Source organism: Gracilinanus agilis, chromosome 2 (assembly GCF_016433145.1).
Source record: "Gracilinanus agilis isolate LMUSP501 chromosome 2, AgileGrace, whole genome shotgun sequence".
Classification (NCBI taxonomy): domain Eukaryota; kingdom Metazoa; phylum Chordata; class Mammalia; order Didelphimorphia; family Didelphidae; genus Gracilinanus; species Gracilinanus agilis.
In genome coordinates, this window is record NC_058131.1 from 702,140,026 (window position 1) to 702,158,206 (window position 18,181).

General features: G+C 34.6%; 1 protein-coding gene across 1 annotated transcript in view; it reads left to right on the plus strand.

The window, feature by feature from the left end:
• The window catches only part of CTNNA3 (catenin alpha 3), a 2,010,564-nt gene that overhangs the window by 1,309,388 nt on the left and 682,995 nt on the right, over nt 1–18,181 (plus strand). The window lies entirely within an intron of this gene.

An 18,181-nucleotide genomic window follows, 5' to 3' on the forward strand; every position in this document is an offset into this window, starting at 1 on the left:
AAATAGTGAACTTGAGAGGGAGCAGAGAATAAGGAAGAAAGCCCTCACCTTGGCTTCAAATCTGAGCTCTCATATTTTTAACTTCTGTGACTATAAGAAATCAAGTTAACTCTTCTGGACCTCATTTCTTCATCATGCTTAAAATGGAATGTCTAAATTAAATGATCTTTCATGTCTTTTTGACTTAATATCTAAGGCTTTAGAGAACATTGTCCTACCTGAGTGTACAATGAGTGCTTAAAAAATGTGTTTTCATTGAAGATCCCAAATTTTCTATCCTGTTTTGTATAAAAACATTTTCCATTTTTTGGTTAAATTCCTAAGGTGGCCAGTAAGAAAGTACATTGTGATCAAATGAAATATTATTTATGAAGCATTTAATATAGTGTCTGGCACATAGCAGACACTATATGAATTCTTATTCTTTCTCTTTCAGTAGGGACATATTTGAATAAAAGTATCTAAAAGACCATTATATAGGGGCAGAACTATGAGTCAGGGGTAGAAGTTAAAGATGGAGATTCAGGTTTGTTGTCAAGAAAAAAATAAAACAACTCCCTACCAAGTAGAGCTGACCCAAAGGAGAGTGGATTGCCTCATGAGTTGGGAAGTTTCCCCTCATTTGAATCTTAAGGCAAAAGTAATACAGATATTTTAATTGGCTACAAAATAAGTGTTTTTTATTTTTATTTTTTAATTATTTTTTTGCTATGAGTTAGACTAGATGATTACCAAGGTTTCTTCTAGCATTTAAATCTAATGATATTTTGTTTTAATGTATGATATAGGGTATTTACATCTTATGATATATTTATTAATGAGTAGAAAATCTTATATCCCATGATATGTTTTTATACTTTAAGGAAATTTCAAATCATGTGTTCTTTCTCCCAGGAATATTTGAATTTTAGGCTTGATTTCTTATTATAGTAATGATTACAACATACATTGGGGGGGTGAAAAGATAAGATCATAGAAATGATTATTCAACAAAAAGCTGCAACCTGAGGTAGGGTATGCAACTCAACCCCATTTGGTGACTTTTTTTCTGTCCCTTATAAATATAACCAGCTATATCAGTAGAGAGTAAAGAATGGGGGAAATCATTTCTTTGATCAATACAGAGAAAAGATTCCTACTACAGCAGGTAATCCTTTGCTATTGTCATTGTTCCCAGTGTGTCATTTATCAGGTTACTCACCAAAATAATTATAATAATATGACTAATAATAATATCTTGTTCTAAGAAAATATAGTTTTCATGTGAACTTCCTCATAGGATCACAACTTCTACACATGATCATATAAAATAGTAAGGAATTTTACCAGAGAAACTAATATGGAATTAAGCAGACACATTTAGACTTCTGAATGGTGGCATCGCATAGTGGATAGACTGCTGGATCTTGTACCAAGAAGAGCTTGACTCAAGCTCTACCTCCATATTTATTAACTCCCTGATCACATACACATCATTTAGAATTAATGAGGCCAAATAACACTTTTTACACAAAGTCACATTAAAATAATTGGAGAAATAATTGTTAGTGGGTAGGTAGAATTAATAAAATTAAAATGATAATCCTACCTAAACTAATCTACTTATTTATGTTATCTCAATTAAATTACCAAAAATTATTTTATTGTTAGAAAAATGATAACAAAATTCATTTGGAAGAATAAAAGATCAAGAATATCAAAAGAATTAATGAAAAGAAAAACATAAAGGAAGGTCTTGCTGTACCAGATTTAAAATTGTATTATAAAGCAGTAATTATCAAAACTATCTAGTACTGGATAAAACATAGAAAGGTAGATCAAAGAATAAAAGATATATACAACAAATAGCAATAAAAGATTATAGTAATTTTTGACAGAATTATAGATTCATGTTTTTTGGGAAATGAAATAACTTTTGGTAAAAATTGCTGGGATAATTGGAAATTAGTTTGGCACAAGCTAGTTTTAGACCAATATCTTACTCCAATCTTTAAACTAAGATCAAAGTGGATACATGACCTAGCCATAAAAGGAGATATCATGAGGAAATTAGAAAAGGGAAAATACCACCTATCAGATTTATAGATAGGAGAATGATTTATGAATCACAAGAGATGTTGAACATTGTAAAATCTAAAAGTTTTGCGTATAAATAAAATAAATGTTGTCAAGATGAAAAGGAGGTCTCATAGCTAAAGTACATAGAGAACTTTGTCAGATTCATAAGAATAAGAGCCATCCTACAAATGATGGGTAAAATACATCAACAGACAACTTTTGGATAGAGAAATCAAAGCCATATACAGATTTATGAAAAAAAAATGATTTGAATAATTACTGACTAGAGAAATTATAACAAAATTCTAAAACAAAAACAACTGTGATACCCATTAAACTGGCTAAAGTAGCAAAAGTACAAAATAACAAATGTAGGAGAGGAAGGGGGAGGGGGGAAAGGTAGACACTAATGCATGGTTGGTGCATTTTGGAAACTGTGCATACCTCTAGACCTAGCAATACTATTACTAGTTCTATTTCCAAAGATCAGGAAGAAAGGAAAGGAACCTTTTTGTTCCAAAATATTTATATTAGCTCTCTTTGTAGTGGCAAAGAATTGGATACTATAGGGATGCCTATCATTTGGAGAATGACTGAACAAATTTTGGTACATGATTGCAATGGAATACAACTGCACCATTAGAAATGATAAAAAAATTTTTAAAAACTGGTAAAAAAATATACAAATGAACAGTTAAATGAATATAGCCAGAAAAACATTCCACACAGCCACAGAATTAATGCCAGAAGAATAAAATGAATGATATCTCCAGAAAGTAATCAGAAAGGTTAAACATAAAAAAAAAACCAACACTTTATATACATGCTGATCTTCCTGACAATATATTCTGTGATATATGAAGGGTAGGGAGGGCTGGAACACTTGTAGACTGGTTGTATTATCTAGATAAAAAGAAAAATAAGTTAAATATATAGGAGATCTGTAATCTTATTTGTGTACTTTCTTCTTTTTCTTTGTACATAGAAATGCTTGTTTTCTTTAGTTTTATAAAATGTGGAACATAAATAAATTTTAAAAATAAAATCAATGGGGCTCAACATGATTTTTGCAATGTAGACAATAATATCTATAATACTTAAGTTCCTCTGCATCCTCTCTGTGACACACACTAGCTTTGTGGTGATGTTGCAAGATGCATCCGGTACAGAGAACTTAAGAGTAGAGGGTAGCATAAAGATAAACTGGCTCACACAAGGAGTTGGGTAAAAAAGGGCAAAGGGTTTAGCTAGAGTAAGGAATCAGATTCCATGATTATTTATCCTATTCTACCATGGACAAGTAACTTTATCTCTTAGGGCCCTATGCCATTTTCATGACTATAGGTTACAGAGAAGGTTCTGAACTATATTGATAAAGGAAATTTCCTTATTAGGAGATGTCTATCAGTGAAAACATGAATCCAATCTCTATCCTAGCCTATTTATATGGTATTATTATTATGAGGCAGAAGTGTGACACTGGACAGTGCCATACTTGTGCTTCACAATAATACCAAATAAAAGGAAAAAGCAACAATAATACCATATAAAAAGAAAATGAATATGAAAAATTTAATACATAGAATGACAAATTTGGATTTGCCATTTGAAATATATATGTTCAAATTTGTCATTCTCTGTATTAAAGTAGATGTTGTCTATTTTTTAGGTGTTCTTGGTTTTAGTGTGAGTTGTGGGGCCTTGCTGAGTCTTTCTCAGGGCTGTCTTCCTCCTTTGATGCCCATCTACCATCAAGCTTTCACCTGTGGTTTTAAGAAGCTGTGGTATGCATAGTGGTCATACTATTCTAAGTAAATAAATAAATAAACAAACAAACAAACAAACAAATAAATAAATAAATGGTTGAATGAATAAATAAACAAAAAAAATAAACAAGCAAACAAACAAACAAATAAGCAAACAGATAAATAAACAATCAAATAAATAAATAAATATTTTTATGAAATAAATTCTGGTTGTTTTGTCTACCTTTTATTTTGGTTGCTTCCCACCTCCCACCCCCTTTCAATACATCCTCCTGGTATTGTGTACATTTAACTCCTGGATTGGTCAAATGCTGACAGCATCATTAGTGGATGGTGTACTGGATTTAGAATCAGGGGATATGAGTTTCCATGTCACTAGTTCATTGTATTACCAAGTCAATATCTCTTGATGTCTATTTCTAAGTTAGTAATACAGGCTTCTAATATATGAACTCCCTGTCCAAAGAAATGTTTTTAGAATCTCTTCTCTAAATTCTTCTCCCCTTGGAGAATAATTTCTTCCTAATGGCAATTTCTCATTGTGGTGTGCAAATGATTATGGACTCCTGTGAGTTATACCAAGAGAGCCCAATCTCTGCCAGGTCCTAGGAAATTCCAAAGACTTTAGGGATCAACTCTAGAGTTGCTGTCTTTCAACAAGGGATAGATTTTTCCTAGTTTCTCATTTTTTTTATTAACCCAGACTCTGCTATCATAATATTTATCTTAGTGTGGCTAGGAAGCCAGCGATGTGAATTGTTGAAAAAAATAATAGATAGGTTGGAAAAATAATATCTGGAGATTTGAGGTTAGGGATCTGGGTTTGATTTTTCACTCTGATGTATCTTATCTAGAGCCCTGGATTTGAAGTCAGAATGTCTTTACTTCAAATGGAGCTTTGGGTATGATCCTTAGAAAATCACTTCTATTTGCCTCAGTTTTCTCTCCTGTAATATGAGACTAATAATAGTAAGTAATCTCATAAAGCTTTTGTGAGGAAAAAATGAGATATTTATGAAACACTTGACAGGATGACTAGACATAGTAGATGCTTAATAGACACATTTCATTCCTTCCTATGTGACCTTGGATAAAGTTGCATCACTTCTGAGGGCCTCAGTATCCTCACCTACAATTGTAGAAATTAAATTAGGTGACCTTGGATGTTTCCTCTTTTTGTAAATCTCCGACCTGTGGCCCAGGGCCATATGCTTCTGAAGAAGACAGTGTATTCCCTCATTGTCCATACCTCCCTTGCACATAGTATCTTGAATTTTGGGGAGGTCACTTTTAGCAACAGTAACAGGGGATTTTATCTCTCTGTACTTGTACCCTAAAACAAAGTCATACCTCCCAAGCAGTTTAAGAGTGAGCAGTCCGATCATGGCACACAAGCTGATCCAGATAGTAAGTAGATTACAAGAGCATAATACCTACATACTGTGTGATGTTATTAATTGCAGTTAGAACTCTGTGGGCATCCATGATAAATGGTATTGTAATCTTTCAAAAGGCTTATTATTTAAAATAAAGCAGCTACTAAGATTTATGGCAGAGGTTCTCCCGGCCCAATTGTAAAGAATGAATCAATTGTCCTTGGAGATAAAATGTGGTATATGTTGTAATAAACAGTAATGGAGAAGACAAAATGTGCTCAAAGACTAAAGCAAACCCAACCAATTTGTGATTGATATTTCCTTTTGGTGTGACTACAGAATTTGGTCCAAAGTGGAAAATAATATCTGAATTTGAATTGGTTGCTCTTTGCCTACTGGATACTGTTCAATCTTATAATCAATTAACCACTCATGAATTGAACATCTCCTATATATTAGGCAATGTTAGAGATACTTGGTGATACAATGACAGAATATATACAGTGCTTGTCCTTGAAAAGAGCTCTTTTGCATTTACATTATCTGAAAGAAATATTTTCAGAAAACTTTTAATGAATGGAATCATAAAAGCATATCAATAACATAGAAACAAAGTTCTTTTGACCTGGAAAGGATCCTCTGATTCCAAAATATTCATAGTTTTTTTCTCTTTTTTTTATTGACTTAAATACTAAAGTCTAGACAAGTTAAAAAATAATCACAGAATATCAGAGCTGGAAGGGATTTAAAAGGACACATAGTCTAAATTCTACCTCAATGGAACCTCCTCTATGACTTTTTAAAAAAATCTTTACCCTTTGTCTTAGAGTAGATACTAAGTATTAGTTCTAAGGCAGAAAAGAAGTAAGGGTTAGGCAGTTCCAGTTGAGTGACTTGTCTATGGTCCTAAAGCTAAGAAGTGTCTAAGGCCAGATTTGAACCTAGGACCTCTCCTCTCTAGTCTTGGCTCTATCCATTGAGCCACTTAGCTGTTCCTTCTCTGTGACTTTCCAGACAAGTGGAAAACTAATCCCTTAAAGGCCTTCAACTAGGAAATCCATTAGCTCCAGAGTTGCCTAAACATTTTTGGATAATGTTGGATAATATTATATAGAATAAGTATTAACAATACTTTAGTCTATACTTAGCACAGTGCCTACCATAAAGTAGGAGCTCAATAAATGCTAGTTTACTAACATCTTTAAATATGCCTCTCTGCTCCTTTTACTCATTGTTCCCAAGGTCTATCCCCTAGGGCCAAGCAGAACAAGATTCAACTCTTTTCACTAAGATCACCATTTAAGTACTTGAAAGCAATACCCTCACCCTAAATAGACACACAGAGGCACACATATGTATACATACATGCACTTAACCCTACACATATCAATCTTTTCTTCCTCCTGCAAACTCTTAATCACTCATTCAACAATCATCTATTAAATACCTTTACATGTTATAAGCTTGGAGTACAAATGCAACAAATAAAATAATACTTACCCTCTAGAAGTTTGCAATTGAATGGGGGGCATAGCAGGGCCAGAAATAAATATGGTATACAGAAACAAAAGAAATGGGAATCTATCTACCTATCTATCTCTCCATCTATCTGTCTATCTATTTATTTTCTATCTATCTATCTATCTATCTATCTATCTATCTATCTATCTCCATCCATCTATCTCTATCTCTCTCTCTATCTCCATCCATCTGTCTATCTATCTCTCTATCTCTCTATCTATCTCCATCCATCTGTCTATCTATCTCTCTCTCTCTCTCTCTCTATCTATCTATCTATCTATCTATATCTATCTATCTATCTATCTATCTATCTATATATCTATCTATCATCTATCTATCTTTATGTTTTAGAATCCTGCTCTAGGTGTGGTGGAGCTTGTCAATGTCCTCCCTAAAATGTAGTTCAGAGAGCACATTTCAGATAAAGTCTGAGTAGGGTAAAGAATGAAATGGCTATTACCTTCTGTGTTCTTGAAGCCATGTCTTTCATGATCATTTGACATGTGAGAGCTAGGCCAAGAACTCATCAGGCTTTCTGATACCTGATCCTATGCTCTTTTAGTTCTCCCCTTCTGTGCCTTTTGTCAAATTGTTAATGTTACTCTTTTTTCCCACTGAAGGTACTCCTTGGGAAGTGGGGAGGTGTTTTACTGGAAGCTACTAAGACTATATGGGGATGGAGGGGAGAGGGTAGGATGGGTAGGGGATAGTCTGTATGTTTAAATGATTAAGTTTTCTTTAGCATTCAAATAAACCTCACCATTGGTAGCTGCTATTTTTCCTAAAGATGTTTTGTCAGTTTCTTTGCACTGATAAGTTCAGATGAAATATTATAAGAAAGCCTGTGATAACTTATCATTTCAAAAACAGAGAGAATTTTAATGAAGAATGCACTACTTGTTTAAAATTGGTGACAACAATCCACATCAATTTGTACATACTTTTTTTAAAAATTTCTTTTTAATCCATAATTTCGGTAGACATTTAACCTTAGTATAGATGGTCAGAGTTTTCATTGGCTATTTTTTCATTGCAAAAATTGAAACATAGGGTCCAACATAATCTTTCTGCTGTCACATCAGAGGAACTGTATTAACTTCTGTGCACCTTCATTTATTCAGCTATTTTTCATGTATTACTAATATAGTTTGTTTCTAATTTTTCACTTAATTAAAATGAAACATATATCAACATTTCATTCCAATGAGTCATTTTTTGTCATTTGTTAGAATAAAGACCAACAATGAGTCAAATGAAACCACCAACTTTATGATTGTTTACATTGTAATATTTATTGCCAGATTGATCTCCAAAGTGATTTTTTTTCTCTACTATAAGAATCTTCAGTTCTATAAATAGGAAATACACTTGGATACTTAATGTGTATTTTTTTAGTTTATTAGTCATGTCCAACATTTTCTGAACCCATTTCTTGGAAAATATACTGGAATTGTTTGCTATTTTCTTCTCCAGCTCATTTGACATATGAGGAAATTGAGGTAGGCAAGTAAAGTGACTTGCCCAGGGTCACACACATAGTAAGTATGTGATGTGGAATTTGAAATCAGGCCCTCCTGACTCCAGAAGCAGAGCTCTATGAACTGTGCCATATAGCTGTCCTGTGTATATACACGCATATGTATGTATATGAGTATATACACACATATTCTGTTTGTGTACATATAAATACATAGTACTATTTGTACATGCACAGACACACAGACACACACAGACACACACACTTTTGCCTCCAAATAATACAATAGGAAAATTTAGGGCCAAGATCCAGCACTCAGTTTTTCTAGAGACCTGAAGGATATTAGTTCATCTTGCGAATAGAGCCTGATTTTAGAATTTGACCAAACAGAAGAGCATAAAGGAAGAAAAAAGGACTATTCTTCTCATCCTATTATGTCATTTGTGTCAGGTAAATTAAATCAGTGGGAGGATTGAAAATTTTCTAAGAAAATGTAAGCAGCCCCATCTCCTATAATACATATTCCTGCTGAGTGTTCCTTACCAGTATTTGAAAAATAAGCTTCTCTTTACAGTTGCCATTTTTTCTCCAACTCCTTGTACTCATGGCTGCCCCATGGCAGTACCAATGAAGCCCTAGAGACTAGAGCTATCACAGAGTGCACATGTTTACACCATAAGTTAATAGGTTAATAAACATTTGAAGTCAGACAAGGAGTATAGCAAAGCATTTGCTTGTGAAGCTGGTCCTCATTCCCTTAAATTTTAATGCCTTCTCTTGTAAAAAAGGAATAGAATATTAAAATAATATTTTTTTCTGCTTCCAGTTCCTACCCAACACTGCTGCCAATAAATTGTAGTGAGTTAGACACATCTATTTAATTAATGGGCCCAAAGATTTCCTTTTATATTATTTTTATGAAAAATGAACAACCCAAAAGCCTTTTGTCAATTCTGGTGAGCTTTGGTACTTTGACAGTACCTTCCATTCTTTTTTTTTAAATGTGAATGGTGCTGGACCTGTGAATTCATTCATATAGTGAACTCCTGCTGAGGAAGCATCCTTGCAAGCCATTGCAAATCGCTAGGTGAGTTATAATATTAGAGACTTTCCTAAGACATTGATGTCAAGTTATTTGTCCAGGAACTTGGAGCCCTGCATATGATAGAAACAAGATTTGAAGTGACATCTATTGAACTAAGAAACCAACTCTTCAGTCACTATTCCAAGATGCCTGACTATTGTAGTTATAGGAAACTTATGAATTTTCAGCACCCTGGGGGGAAAAAAGCTTTGCTTGCCAAAATATGGTTGCCCCTCTGCTCTCTGCCTTCTTGCCTTAACCAGTATTTCCTATTGCCCATGCCATATCTGTTAATGGAATAATTATATAACTGTTCTCCTAGTAATCTAGGTCCATGGGTTCAGAGTCATCTTTTAGATAGAATTGCCCAAAATGGTTTAATAAACACTGGGTTTGGAGTCAGAAGACCTGGGTTCAAATCTGAGATTTTCTGTTTAAAAGTTTGTATACAATTTTTGCAGTTGATTTCCAATTTCAGAACTTCAGTGTTGTCAATATTATTATTTCCACTTAAGACATGATAAAAATAAGACAGAATGGGGAAACGTTTTGCCTGTGCTCTCACACACAATAAACACAGAAGTAATAGCTTAAACCCAGGCCTTATTATTTTCCATCTATATTATTATTGAATATTATCCATATCCATTATTCCTTACATAGTGGCCTCCTTCTAAGGAAGCTTTCCCATTCTATTTATTTTAATACATTGTTTTCAAAATACGAAGTTATACCTCTCAACTACTATCTGATCATCATCATATATGTCTTACAAGCATCCTCAAAGATCAATGCTTGTTTGTGTCTGCATAGTTTTCAGTGCATTGATAAGCAACTATTTATTTGTTAAATACATGAGATTATAAAAATTATTCTGCAAAGTAATATTTTATTGGCAATCCACTTTGACTATACCCTCAAACAGAGTGATTTATATTACTTTGATTTTTAAATTTTTAAATTAAAAGATATATTTTCCTAATTATAGTATTAACATTTCTTTCTTTTTTATATGAGAAATTAGATGTCTTTATTTTTTTAATTTAAAATTTTTATTTTATTTTGAGTATTTTCCCATAGTTATATATTTCATGTTCTTTCCCTCTCCCCCAAACTCCCCTGCCCCCTGTAGCCAACTCACAATTCCACCAGATTTTACATGTATCATTGAATAAGATCTAATTCCATAGTATTGATAGTTGGACTAGAGTTATCGTTTAGTATCTACCTCCCCAATAATATCCCCATTAGCCCATATGTTCAAGCAGTTGTTTTTCTTCTGTGTTTCCACTTCTGTAGATCTTCCTCTGAATGTGGGTAGTGTTCTGTTCCATAAATCCCTCAGAATTGCCCTGGGTCATTGCATTGCTACTACTACAGAAGTCCATTACATTTGATTGTACCACAGTGTATCAGTCTCTGTAATGATCTCCTAGATCTGCTCCTTTCACTCTGCATCAATTCCCAGAGGTCATTCCAGTTCACATGGAATCCCTCTAGTTCATTATTCCTTCGAGCACAATAGTATTCCATCACCAACACATACCACAATCTGTTCAGCCATTCCCCAATTGAAGTACATTCCCTCATTTTCCAATTTTTTGCCACCACAAAGAGTGCGGCTATAAATATTTTTTACAAGTTTTTTCCTTATTATCTCTTTGGGGTATAAACCAAGCAGTGCTATGGCTGGATCAAAAGGCATATAGTCTTTTAAAGCCTTTGGGCATAGTTCCAAATTGCCATCCAGAATAGTTGGATCAATTCACAACTCACAGTTCACAACTCCATGCATTAATGTCCCAATTTTGCCATGTCCCCTCAAACATTCTCCACTTTCCTTTGCTGTATTGTTAGGTAATCTTCTAGGTGTGAGGTGATGCCTCAGAGTTTATTTTACTTGCATTTCTCTAATTATAAGAGATTAAGAATACTTTTTCATGTGTTAATTATGGTTATACTTATAGTTTCCTTCTTTATATTCAAATCATTCACCCATTCTGAATTTATCTTGGTATAGGGTGTGAGATGTTGATCTAGAACAGTGATTCCCAAAGTGGGTGCTACCACCCCCTGGTGGGTGCTGTAGTGATCCAGGGGAGCAGTGATGGCCACAGGTTCACTTATCTTTCTAATTAATTGCTATTAAAATTAAAAAAATAATAATTTCCAGGGGGCTAAGTAATATTTTTTCTGGAAAGGTCAAAAAAGTTTAGGAACTACTGATCTAGACCTAATCTCTCCCATACTGTTTTCCAATTTTCCCAGCAGTTTTTGTCAAATAGTGGGTTTTTGTCCAAAAAGCTAGGATCTTTAGGTTTATCGTACAATGTCTTGCTGAAGTAACTTACCCCAAGTCTATTCCACTGGTTCTCCCTTCTGTCTCTTTGCCAGTACCATATTGATTTGATGACAACTGCTTTATAGTGCAGTTTAAGATCTGGTACTGCTAAGCCACTTTCCTTTATGTTTTTTTTTGTCATTTCCCTTGATATCCTTAATCTCTTCCAAATGAACTTTGTTATAGTTTTTTCTAATTCAGTAAAAAAAGTTTTTTTGGTAGTTTTATAGGTGTAGCACTAATAAGTAAATTAATTTGGCTAGTATGGTCATTTTTATTATGTTAGCTCATCCTACCCATGAGCAATCAATGTTTTTCCAATTGTTTACATCTAGTTTTAATTGTGTGGAAAGTGTTTTGTAATTGTGTTCATATAATTCCTTTGTTTGTTTTGGCAGATAGATTCCTAAGTATTTTATATTGTCTAGGGTGATTTTAAATGGAATTTCTCTCTCTAACTCTTGCTACTGCTCTGTGTTGGAAATATATAGAAATGATGATGATTTATCTGAATTTATTTTGTATCCTGCTACTTTGCTAAAGTTGTTGATCATTTCCACTAACTTTTTAGTTGATTCTCTAGGACGTTTTTAAGTAGACCATCATATTATCCACAAAGAGTGATAGCTTTATATCCTCACTGCCTATTTTAATACCTTCAGTTACTTTTTCTTCTCTAATTGCTACTGCTAGTGTTTCTAATACAATGTTAATTAATAGAGGTGACAATGGGCATCTTTGTTTCATTCCTAATCTTATTGGGAATGCTTCTAATTTATCCCCATTACAGATGATGTTTGTTGATGGTTTTAGATATATACTGTTATAGACCCAATTCTCTTACCTTTCTGAATATCATATTCCAAGCTTTGTGGTCTTTTAATATGGAGGCTGCCAGATCCTTTGTAATCCTGATTGGTGCTCCTTGATATCTGAATTGTCTTTTTCTGGTTTCTTGTAATATTTTTTCCTTAACTTGGAAGCTCTTGAGTTTGGCAATTATATTCCTGGGGGTTGACTTTTGAGGGTTTAGTGTAGAGGGTGATCTATAGATCCTTTCAATGTCTATTTTGACCTCTTGTTGAAGAACATCAGGGCAATTTCTTGCATAATTTATTGTAGTATGGTGTCCAAATTTCTATTAATTTCTGATTTTTTCAGGAAAACCAATGATTCTCAAATTGTCTCTTCTAGACCTGTTTTCTTGATCTGTCATCCTGTCATTGTGATCTTTCATGTTTCCTTCTATTTTGTCATTCTTTTGACTTTGCTTTATTATTTCTTGCTGTCTTGTGAGATCATTGGCTTCTACTTGCCCAATTCTGGTCTTTAGAGACTGGTGTTCTGCTATAATCTTTTGATTTTCAATTTTAATTTGGTCTATCCATTTTCCAGCTTTTTAATTTTGGTCTCCAATTTCCTTATCAATTCTTTTGACTTTGGGGCATCTTTCTCCAATTGGGAGTTTCTGTATTTTAAACTTAATTTCCTTTTGATTTGTTTTGTTTTTGTTTTTTAATTTTTTAATTTTTTAAGAAAAATTTTCCATGGTTACATGATTCATGTTCTTACTTTCCACTTCAAACCCCACAAACACCTCCCCTTGTAGCTGATTCACATTTCCACTGGTTTTAACATGTGTTATCAATCAAAACTAATTTACATATTATCTATAGTTACATTGGTGCAGTCGTTTTGTGTCTATATTCCCAATCACATCCACATCAACCCATGTGTTCAAGCAGTTGTTTTTCTTCTGTGTTTCCACTTCTGTAGTTCTTTCTCTGAATGTGGGTAGCATTCTTTTCCATAAATCCCTCAGAATTATCCTAGGTCATTTCATTGCTGCTAGTACAGAAGTCCATTACATTTGATTGTACCACAGTGTATCAGTCTCTGTGTACAATGTTCTTTTGGCTCTGCTCCTTTCACTCTGCGTCAATTCCTGGAGGTCTTTCCAGTCCACATGGAATTCCTCCAGTTTATTATTCCTTTGAACACTGTAATATTCCATCACCAGCATATACCACAATTTGTTCAGCCAGTCCCCAATTGAAGGGCATATCTTCATTTTCCAGTTTTTTGCTACCACAAAGAGTGTGGCTATAAATATTTTTGTACAAGTCTTTTTATCTATGATCTCTTTGGAGTACAAACCCAGCAATGGTATGGCTGGATCAAAGGGCAGGCATTCTTTTAGAGCTCTTTGGGCATAACTCCAAATTGCCACCCAGAATGGTTGGATCATTTCAAATCAGTTAATTTCCTTTTGAGTTATTTCCCACTTTTCTTGCCAAATCTCTTCCATCTTTCTCATGCTCTCGGATTTGAACTCTTCAAGAGCTTGTGACCAATTTTCATTTTTTGGGGAAGGTTTGGTCCTTTTCTTGTGTCTGCTCTGTTGTCTGGATTTTTTCTGTGTAAAAGTTATCGAGTGTTACTGCTTTCCTCTTGTGTTTTCTTTTGGTTAGTTCTTAGGCATTGCTTGCCATTATTATTATGCTGTTTTTCTTTCTCAGTCAGAGGTCTAGGTGAGGCAGGCAGGCTCTCCATCTATAGAGCTGTGGAGCAGTTTTTGTCTGAGTCACAGCACAGTGCTGACCCTTTCAGCTTTATCCTCACACCCAAGGTCTGCTCTCTTTAGGCTCCTGGGATCTCAAGTCTAGCTGTTTGTGGGAAGCCATTTGATGTATTAAAGCCATTGGAGAAATAGGATCAAATTTAGGGCCTGTTATCTGGATTCCCTATGTGACCAATCCAGACTGAGGCAGTCTTTGTGTTTGATCCTGGTCACCTGAGCCCCAAAAAGCTCTGGTACCAGCAGGTAGGTTAAATCCAAAATCAACTCGATCCCTCCAAGAGGCTATTAGAGTCATTTAGAGAAACAGAGTCTGTAACAGATATTTTATCTGGATCCCATTACAAAATCATCAACAAGTAAAATTGTGTGTATGATTTTTCTGCACTGCATGTCAGGTCAGACAGAATGGGCCATCTAAGATAAAAATCTGAGGCTCCTCTTTTGACTCAGTCTTTGATCCCCACCTTTCTTAGAATTCTTGTTGGAGAGCTTTGAAGTGGCAGACCAGCATCTACTGAGTTAATGATTCCTTTCCTTGATAATTGAGAAGCCTGAATCCTAACAAATGTTACTTAGATAAGATTGCATATTCAGATTAGAACTGGCTCCTTTAGGATTTGACTGGTGAGCATCTCCATGGGGTATTTCCTCTCCCAGAATTATCCCCTACTAAGTTGGTGGTTGAAATTTGACCATTTGTCTTTGCACCTTTATTCTTTAGACTTCAATGGATTATGTGTGATTTATTACCCCCTTACAATGGTGACTATTTTTGTGTTCTTTGTTTGAAATCAGTATATAATAAACTCCCAAGCCCACAGAATTCAGAACAGCATGGGCTAACCACTAGTCTAGTTGCTCTCATTTTCTTTCTCCTGCCTTAACCATCCTATGCCACAACGCCGCTCAGGACCCCAAAAAATCATATAGAGGCATGGCTCCCTATAGCTGTTCTCAGGGTCAAGCCCCCTGGTGGTCCCCTTGATTTCTCCTTTGCCTGAGGCTCCTTTATGAGTCTCAGCTCACTGCTTCCATAGGCCAGCACCCCTCTGCCTGAGGTCCACACCCAAGGTCAGCAATCAAGGTCTGCATTCAAAGTCTACACCTCTTTAGTCTTTTTGGGTCTTAAGTCTGGCTGCTCCCAGGAGCCAGCCCCTGATGGTCCCAGATAGCTTCCAAGAACTTAGTGAAAGCCCCAAACTTGCTCTAAATCTTGTGCACTGGCTTTTGCACTGTAGGTGGTTTAGGGGGAGGAGGTGATCAGCTCACATTTTAGTGAGAGCTATTTCATCCCCTTATAGCATGGAAATGCCCACATCTCATGTACTTTCAGTTCTGTGCCCTAGTGTGGTGTTTCTTCATTCATTTAGATTTGGTTTTTGTGTCCTTTTGAGGTATCATGTGTAGGTGGGTTAGGACAGTTCAGTACCCTGCTTCTACTCTGAAGCCATCTTTTTAATATTTCTTAAATTATAAATTTCTGAGCCATTCTCCAATTCAAGGTTATACATGTATTATCATGCAAAACATACTTCTATATTGGTCATTATTTTAAGAGAATACTTACAAAAAACCAAACTCCCAAGATAAAGTCATAAGTTAACTAATATGAAAAATCATATGTTTTGTTCTGCATTAGACTCCAATAGTTCTTCTCTGGAGAGGTATACTATTCTTTCACATAAATCCTTCAGAAATGTCTTGGATCATTATATTGCTGAGAGTCTCTAAGTGTTTCACAATTGATTCTTGTATAACATTGCTTTTATTGTGTAGTGTTTTCTCAGTTCTCATTATTTTACTCTGTATCAGTTCACGTAGATCTTTGCAGCTTTTTCTGAAATCATCCTCCTTATCATTTCTTACAGTGTTCCATCATCTACATATGTACTACAATTTGTTTAGCCATTCTCCAATTCATGAACATTCTCTCAATTTCCAATTCTTTACCACCACAAAAAGAGTTGATATATTTTTGTACAATTAGATTCTGTCTTCTTTTTTAATGATATTTTTGGTATAGAGACCTAGTAGTGGTATTACAGGATCCAAGAGTATCCACAGTTTTATAGCCCTTTGTATATATTTCCATATTGTCCTCTAGAATGCATGCCTCAATTTTGCCAAATCCTCTCCAACATTTATCACTTTCCTTTACTATAATATTGGCCAATCTAATGAATGTGAAGTGGCACATGAGAGCTGCTTTAATTTTGCATTTCTTTAATCAAGAGTGATTTAGAACATTTTTTAAAATTTTCTATTATATATTTTTATAGAATTTTTGGAGATTATTAATAGCTTTGATATCTTCATCTGAAAATTGCTTGTTCATATCCTTTGACCATTTGTCAATTGGGCAATGACTTGTATTCTTTTTTTAAATTTTTATTTAAAATATTTTTCCATAGTTACATGATTCATGATCACCTCCACACCACCTTCCTCCCACCCCCCAACTTTCTCCTCCTCTCTCCCAAAGCTGACAAGGAGTTCCACTGGTATGTATCATTGTCAAAAAACTATTTCCATATTAATCATATTTGCAGTAGAGATTAACATCAAACATTGCAGTAGCAGATTAACATCAGAACCCAAATCACATCCCTAAACTACTACTTGGTCTATCACATATTTTTCTAATGCATTTCTGGTTCCACAGTTCTTTCTCTGTATATGGATAGCATTCTTTCTCCTAACTTCCTCTGGATTATGCTGGGTCATTGCTCTACTATTGCTATAAAAGTCCATTACATTTGAATGTGCCATAATGTATACAATGTTCTCCTGGTTCTGCTCCTTTCACTCTGCATAAATTCTTGGAGGTCATTCAAGTTTATACGGAATTCCTCCATTTCTTTATTCCTTTCAGCACAATAATATTCCATCACCAACATACACCACAATTTATTCAGCCAGTCCTCAACTGATGGACACCCTCATTTTCATTTTTTTTTGGCACTACAAAGAGAGTGGCTATGAATAATTTTGTATAAGCATTTTCCCTTATTATCTCTTTGGGATACAAACCCAGCAGTATTATGACTGAATCAAAGGGCAGCCATTCATTTAAAGCCCTTTGTGCATAGTTCCAAATTGCCCTCAAGAATGGTTGGACCAATTCACAACTCCACCAGCAATGTATTAGTGTCCCAATTTTGCCACATCCTCTCCAATATTTATTGCTTTCCTCTGCTGTCATATTGGCCAATCTGCTAGGTATGAGGTGGTAGTTCAGAGTTGTTTTAGTTCACATTTTTCTAATCAAGAGGAATTTAGAAAACTTTTTCATGTGCTTATTGATAATTTTTATTTCATCCTGTAAAAACTTCCTATTCATGTCCCTTGGTCATTTGTTGATTAGGGATTGGCTTGATTTTTTGTAGATTTGACTTAGTTCCTTATATATTTGGGAAATTAAACCTTTGTCAGAGAGTTTTGTTATAAAAATATTCTTTCAGTTTGTTGTTTTCCTTCTAATTTTGGTTGTATTGTTTTTGTTTGAACAACCCCTTTTTAATTTGATATAATCAAAGTCATTCATTTTACATTTTGCAATGTTCTCTAATGACTTGCGGTCTTAAAATTTTGACTAAGTTCTCTATAAATTTAAGAAATTAGACATTTAGTGGAGAAATTTCTTATAAAATTCTCCCAGTTTGTTGTTTCCCTCCTAATTTTAGTTTTTTTTTTTTTTTAATTTTTTTTTTTTATTTTAAACCCTTAACTTCTGCGTATTGACTTATAGGTGGAAGAGTTGTAAGGGTGGGCAATGGGGGTCAAGTGACTTGCCCAGGGTCACACAGCTGGGAAGTGTCTGAGGCCGGATTTGAACCTAGGACCTCCAGTCTCTAGGCCTGGCTCTCAATCCACTGAGCTACCCAGCTGCCCCCCCTAATTTTAGTTTTATTGGTTTTGTTTGTACAACTTTATATCTTATAATACTCTCTCTTTTTTGAGCACAAATTATTCTGTTC